This window comes from Cricetulus griseus, chromosome 3 (genome assembly GCF_003668045.3).
Source record: "Cricetulus griseus strain 17A/GY chromosome 3, alternate assembly CriGri-PICRH-1.0, whole genome shotgun sequence".
NCBI classification, from domain to species: domain Eukaryota; kingdom Metazoa; phylum Chordata; class Mammalia; order Rodentia; family Cricetidae; genus Cricetulus; species Cricetulus griseus.
Genome location: NC_048596.1, coordinates 259,996,543 through 260,003,829, shown reverse-complemented (window position 1 = coordinate 260,003,829; position 7,287 = coordinate 259,996,543).

Below are 7,287 nucleotides of genomic sequence, written 5' to 3'. Positions count from 1 at the left end.
CCGAGGTAACAGTAAACATACTACTGTTTGTCAGACTTTGTGAGTCTATTGCCCTAAAATGAACCATGGTTTAGTTGGGCACACTACATGCAGGCAAACGAGATGTCGTGAGACAATAAAGGAATCCTTGCATCCCTTCCATCTCATTGTAGAAAGCTATTGCCACCCTTTAAAGGAAATTGCACTATGAAGGAACTTGTGGGTCACTGTGATATGAAGCAGGAGAGGGAGAAAGAGAAAAGCATTGGTGCTTAGAATTAGAGAAAAATATCAGACTAAATAACATTTTCCTTTTTTAATTAGAATCTTCTTGAAACCAGGTAGACTGGTTACTTCTGCTTTTCTTCTATAGGGAGAGACAGAGAGAGAGAGAGAGAGAAAGAGAGAGAGAGAGAGAGAGAGAGAGAGAGAGAGAGAGAGAAAGAGGAGAGAGCACTCAGAATTATCCAACACTCCATCATTACTTAAGACAGGCTTATTTTGAATTATTGTTAGTTTTATCATCTTGTTTCTTTTACAATTGCCCAGTGTAATTGCTAGTTTATTCCCTTAGAAGATTGTATCTTTGAACTTTCTTCTGAGAGCTTAACCTTTATTTCAGGAATATGTGTTTCCTTTTCACTGTTAGCATTGAATTTGGTACATTGCATATCAATTGCACCCACGATAGGAACGAGTCCTTAAATCAGGATGTGGTAATGAAATGGCCATGTGTCTTTGACTCAGATGAGCCTTAATTTGAATCTTACTGTTTTCCAACATCGGCAGTTGGCCTTTCTTTTGATACATGTGTGTTTAGTGTTGATTTTGCTGGAATGATGACAGGACTGCATAAGACGACAGGCCTAACACTTTCAAGTCATCTCTCGATGGTGTCACGCAGATGCTAGAGGCTATTGTTAGTAGTAGTTTCATTAACCTTCCTAATTTCCCCAGTGCATTTTATGTCTACTGCATACATAGACGGAGTCTGCATTTTCAGGAAACAGTTCAAGCCAATGGTTTAAACTGAAGGCCTTTTAAAGTTAATACTTTCGGGAACTGCCCTGGCTGGGGAACATTGTCTCTTTTCATGTTGTTTAGGTTTTAATGGCATTTTGTGGGTGGTCTGCCAGCTGAGTGCCTGTCTTCTTTTCTTAAGACGACTATCTATAATTCTTGAAGTGGGTATTTTGCCAATTTTCACATGCTTTGTTTTCTCTTCTCAAATCAACATGTCTATGTATTTATATAATTCATGTTCAAAAAGCATTCATTATCCCGCTGTCACTGTACATAAAGACAATCAGAACTTATTATGCCCAAATCTAAAACAAGATCCAACTAAGTGAACAGATGTGTTGCATGAGCTGAAACCTCACCATGTTGTTCCTATTTATCCCCTGTGTTGTTTGGAGGGTGTGCCTAGTGCTGTAAGGTAGTGGATTAAGGTTCTTGCCAATTCCACTTACTTAATGAATCATTTATGCACACTTTATTCCCTGGTTCTGTTGTATGCCCTTTGGGTGACAGAATAGTTTGAAGGAGTTTAGTTAAACTTGTCAAGACTTTTAAACTGCTTCAAATCTGTTTTATGATTTCAAAATTAATTGCATTTGTTTCAGAAAACAAGATGTGTTTTCTTGAATTGGAAGCTAAGCTAATATGCTTTTAAAATGCAGGAAGATTATACAGGAAGATTCTATCCAGCTTTCAAAACTTTGTACTGTTCCTTTCTAATTTTATCACGCTTATTTCTTTTCCTGTTTGCACTTTTAGTGTATCGATGACAAAATGCAAGTGTGCACCAAGGGAAATAGAAATCAGAATCTCTCTCTGGTGGAGGATTCAAAACTTAAGACAGAGCCATCATATGCGCTCACTAGCCTACTACAGGTTACATTGTCAAAGGACAGATGCATCAGTACATTAAAGGAATACCTACAGCCTCTTGGTTTTGGCAGCATCTTCACAATAGCCAAGATCATGACATTGGAAAAGGTGTCTTTAGGCAGGTGAATGGGAAAAGAAAACATACATAACAGAATATCAGTCAGCCACAAAGGAATGAAATTCTGTCATTTATGTTGACATGGGTGGAACTGGAAGGCATTGAGTGAAATAAAGCGGGCTTAGGAAGACAAATATCACATGATCTTCCTCGTATGTGAAAGCCAGAAAAGTTGGTCTTGTGAAAATAGAGAATAGAATAGTGGTCAGTAGCTTGGGGATGGGGGAGGAGGCAAAGAGGCAGGTTAATACTGGGTACGTGCACGTATCTAGAGAGCAGGAATCCTTTCTAATGTTCTATAGCACAGTACAGCAGTTTTAGCCCACAACAATTTATAGTATGTTTTATGATTAATTATAAGAGACCATCTGGAAAGTTTCCTGCAAAAATAAGTGATAAACTGGTAAAGGGATGAAATGCTACTTACCTCGGTTTGATTGTCACACATTGTACACATGTTTGGGATCACCACAGTGTCCCCTCTAAACATGAAGACTTTTTGTATGTGATGGAAGTGGGATTGAAAGCATTAAGAGACTTGCTAGTAGGATTTCCCTCAGGCCAAGTCCTTTCTCTGTGCTTCTCCAGAGTTGAGTATGCTGTCCTCCAATCATAATTAAAGAAGAGTTGTTTCTTATAATTGCTTACTAGCGTTTCCATGGTGGGCACTAGCATTTTACTTTTTAGACAACATCTCTGTAATCCTGGCTGTCCCTGAATTCCTGCCTGCATCTTCAAAGCTCTGAGGTTGCAGGTGTCTGCCACCACACCCAGCTTTCCCTAAGATCTTGAAGGGAAACATCAATTTAGTTTACCTGGTTTAGGTATCAGCATAGGTCTTTATTAATGCTAGCTAGAGGGCAGAAGATTAGCTGGAAGTTATTGGGATTTCAGGATGAAATGAAACACAAGTTCTCCATCCTCCCAGCTATTGGTACCCTGCGTCTTAGGTAAGCCTGTACTTAATTAAGAGCTCAGTGTGAGCCCCTTGCCCCACTTTATTGTTTAACTGGTAGGTGTAACTTACCTGCACTCAGCTTCTGGTTGCAATATGTCTGATGGCAATAGACAAGGAAGTCAACCTCACTGACTTGTGTTTCTTCACTTATGCAAATGGGGATACCATTGAGCTCCATCATCAAAGACTGTGTTTTAGAATAATAGAAGAGGAGAAGCTGCTCTCTGTGTGCTACCTCTTGCTTAACTTTCTAAATAGCATTCTGATGCAATGGGTGTTTCAGGGGCTGACGAGGCAGACAACAGCCACAAGTCTTTAGGTGTTTCCTTTGAGGTTCCTATAAACACAGTATTAGTCACTCTGCCTCTGATTCTTTGCCAAAGCTGTGATTCTTCCTTTCTTGTGCAGAGAAAGAACTCCCTGTATGGCTAACCAGGAGTAGTGGTGACCATACGTGGTGATGTGACCTGTAGTCTACAGTTGAGCTCCACAGTGAGGACTTACTGTGTTGTATCAGAGACATCCAAACCGAGATCTGACATCATCAGAAACATCAGAGATGGCAGCCTATCCGACCTTGCTTTGTTGGTGTAGACAACCACAGGGTAAATTTTTATTTTTCCTTCCTCTTATCTTAATTCCCTGTGAAACATTTCAAAGCAAGCACTTTTATAATTTCTAGAAGAACAGGCTTTAGGCAAGAGATCCTGTAGTGTGCCCCCAACCCCTAATTTGGTAGAATGTGTCTTTTGGAAATGGGACTTACCCAAGCTCCACTTGCTTTAACACTTCCTGTTTACCAACCCAGCATCTTCTGAACTCAATGTGTGATAAGATCAGAGAGCTGATAGATGATACTGTGTTTGCTGATAAATGAAATGACACAGTCCCAGCATGTAGCAGGGAGCTTGGTCCCAGGCTCATCAATGTAAACAATGACCTGACTCACCAACCACCAGTTGGAGCTGCTGTTTAACACAAAAAGTGATGGTTTCTTGTCTCCAAATTCAGTCTTCAGGAAACAAGGATTATTCAAATAATATTTTTCTAACAACACTAGCTCATCATCAATCTCCTTTTGTTCACTTCTGCCTGTGTCATAGCTAGTAGACAGCAAACATCATGCCTATCATATCTGCTCATATTTCCTTGCTTGTATTACTGGGGAAAGAAAAGTTTAAATTCTATTTGGTCTTCAGTTTAAAAAAAAAAGCCAAAGCAAAACAATAAACAAGCAAAAAACAGAGAACTTGTTTTAAGAATGTCACAAGTACCATCCCCTTGACTAAGATTCTGTTATCCATGAATTGTTTCTGCTCTGCCCTGTGCCTCCTGGATGAGGGTTTCCTATTTGTTTCCTGTTGACTTCTATGTGAGCTCAAGTTAATGATGTGTGTCTCCATTCTCAGCACAATGAAAGACAAGGAAGCTCCAAGACAGCCTCACTCCTGGGAGTTCTCCCTGCTCCCAAACATATACTAGTTTATAGACTTCCTTTCAATACCAGACTTTCCCAATAAAGTAGTTAAAGCCAATGTTTCAGCCACAAAGCAGGATGATGCAGTGTGTGTAACACAGCACAGCACATTGACTTTAGATGGTGCTTTGCTTGGAGTGAGAATGAAATGGCTGGATTGACTCCTCACTAAGTGTGTGTGTGTGTGTGTGTGTGTGTGTGTGTGTGTGTGTGTGTGTGTGTGTTTCCCAAATGCCAGACTGTTCTCAGTATGTGTTAGAAGAACCCAATCTAGCTATTTCAGAGACTTGGACTTGAGACATGACACTTCTATTGGTTGTCAAGGTAAAACCATGTCACTAGGAACCTGCTGACACCACTGGGAATCCGGCCAGGACAGAACTACAAGACATTGAAGTATCATTCATGGGTCACTAGGCTGTAAAAAGACCAAATTAGTTACAGAAAACTAAAATGTATTCTATCTTTATTTCTGAAATTAAAAGGACCCTCAGGATGATTGTATTAGCTAGTTATTTTATTATTATTATTACTATGATGGAAACATCTGAGAGGACAATGTAAAGGAGGAAGGATTTCTTTTGTCTTATGATTTCAGAGAATTTGCCCCATGCATGGAGTTCCAGATGTTTTGTTCAGATAGTATATGTATGGCAGCTCATGGCTAAGGAGCTCCTTCACTGTGGACAACGCACACACACACACACACACACACACACACACACACACACACACCACACACACACACACACACACACACACACACACACACACACGGATTGTAGGCCAATTTTTCTGTACTACCAGCCATGACATGGAGACTTATTATGAAAGCTTGGCTAATAGCTTAGGCTTGTTTCTAACTACCTCTTATAACTTAAATTTTTTCTATGAATTTACATGCACACACACACACACACACACACACACACACACACACACACACACTTAGTGAGGAGTCAATCCAGCCATTTCATTCTCACTCCAAGCCATGTGACTTGTGGCTTGTTACCTCTCCTCCTGCACACCATGCTTTCCCTGTAGCTCCTGGTGTCTCTGCCCTTCTTCACAGAGTTCTCTCTGCCCCGAAAAATCCTACCTAGTTATTGGCCATTTAGCTTTTTATTAAACTAATCACAGTGACATAACTTCACATAGTGTAAAGGAATAGTCCACAAATATATATATATATATATATATATATATATATATATATATATAGAGAGAGAGAGAGAGAGAGAGAGAGGGGGGGGGTTAAGCATGAGGGGGGCATAGAAAGGGGCCAAGAGATCATATATATCCCTAAGAGCATGACTCTAGTGACCTCCTTCTGATGAGTTCCTGCCTCCTAGTTTTACCACCTCTCAATAATGCTACTGCCCTCTTAAGTTTTCAAATGTCAAATGAATTGATTGGGATAGAGCCCTCATGACCTGTTTCTGGCAATGTCATCACAGGCACACCCATAAGTGGCTTTTTCTAATTTTCTAAGCGTTTATCTGTTCCTTCTTTCTTTTGCAGTAATTATGTATTTGTTAATTATTGAAAGTATATTTTTTCATACTATATTTTCTGATTACAGATTCCCCTCTCTCAACTTCTCCCATATCCTCCTCACTTCTCCACTCACCCAAACCCATACCTTGTCTTTCTCTCTCTCCCTCATTAGAAAACAAACAGGCACCTATCCTTAAACCAGAAGCTATCTCCAGTTGATAACTACCAGCAAAGGAAACATTAGTTTTCTCCAACTGGCCCTAACTGGGTATACAAACCACACTTAAGGGCAGGGCCCGTGTTCAATAGTGGATGGCCAGCAAAAAATAAAGTCAATGGTATTTTCATAGGTTTATTTTGTCTCACAATGCTTTGTTGAGGCATTTTTCCCTTACAGGTCTTTGCTTATATGTTATGATTTCCTGTTTGTTTTGTCATATTGTGGCTTGTTTGTTTTATTTTGTCTAAGCATTTCTTATTTCAATCAACTCAACAATCAAGGTTAATCAACACAGTAACTGACGGCATACTTGTCAAAAACAGTATTTTGAAAACAAGTGATCAGTTAAATAAAATAGGCATTAATGCCTGTTTTAAATAACTGACAAAATTTTTTAGATTAAATTAAATAAAATTCTATGTGCAAAAATGAAAAGAAGACTGCCCTAAATTCCTGTTATAGATGATTAGTATAGATGCTAGGGACAAAAATGTGCATCCATAAACAGATGTGAAAGTCTCTGCAAGAGGACTCAGAGTCCTTTGGTCATTCACCCAGAAGTGGCATAGTTGGATCACATGCTAGCTCTATTTCTAGTCTTTTGAGAGACCTACATCCTGATTTCCATAGTGGCTGTACCAATTTTCCCTCTCACCAGCAGCGAGTAAGGACTGTTCTTTCCTCACGCACTCACCAACTTTTGTTTTCCTGATGTCGGCTCTTTTGTGTAGAGTGGGTTAGAGTCTCACAGCAGTCATTTGTATTTCCTCTGATACTTATCTATTCAGTTCATTAGCCCATTTATTGGTTAAATGATTTGAAGTTTTGAGATTTGCTTTTCACAGTTGGTTGAATATTCTAGATATTGATTCCTTGTCTGACGTATGGTTGGCAAAGATTTTTCTTCTTTTCTGTAAGCAATCTCTTCACTGTGAAGACTGTTTTCTTTGTGGTGCAGTCGAGTTTTAATTGTGGAATAACATTTGTCAATTCTTGGGACATGTCTTATGCTATCAGAGTCCTTCACAGAAAGTTCTTGCCTTGAGGTCTGTTTTTGTGCCAGTATAACACTTTTTTTATTATTATTATTTTTTACAATAGCTCTGTAACACAATTTGAGGTCAGACATTTTGATATCTGTAACA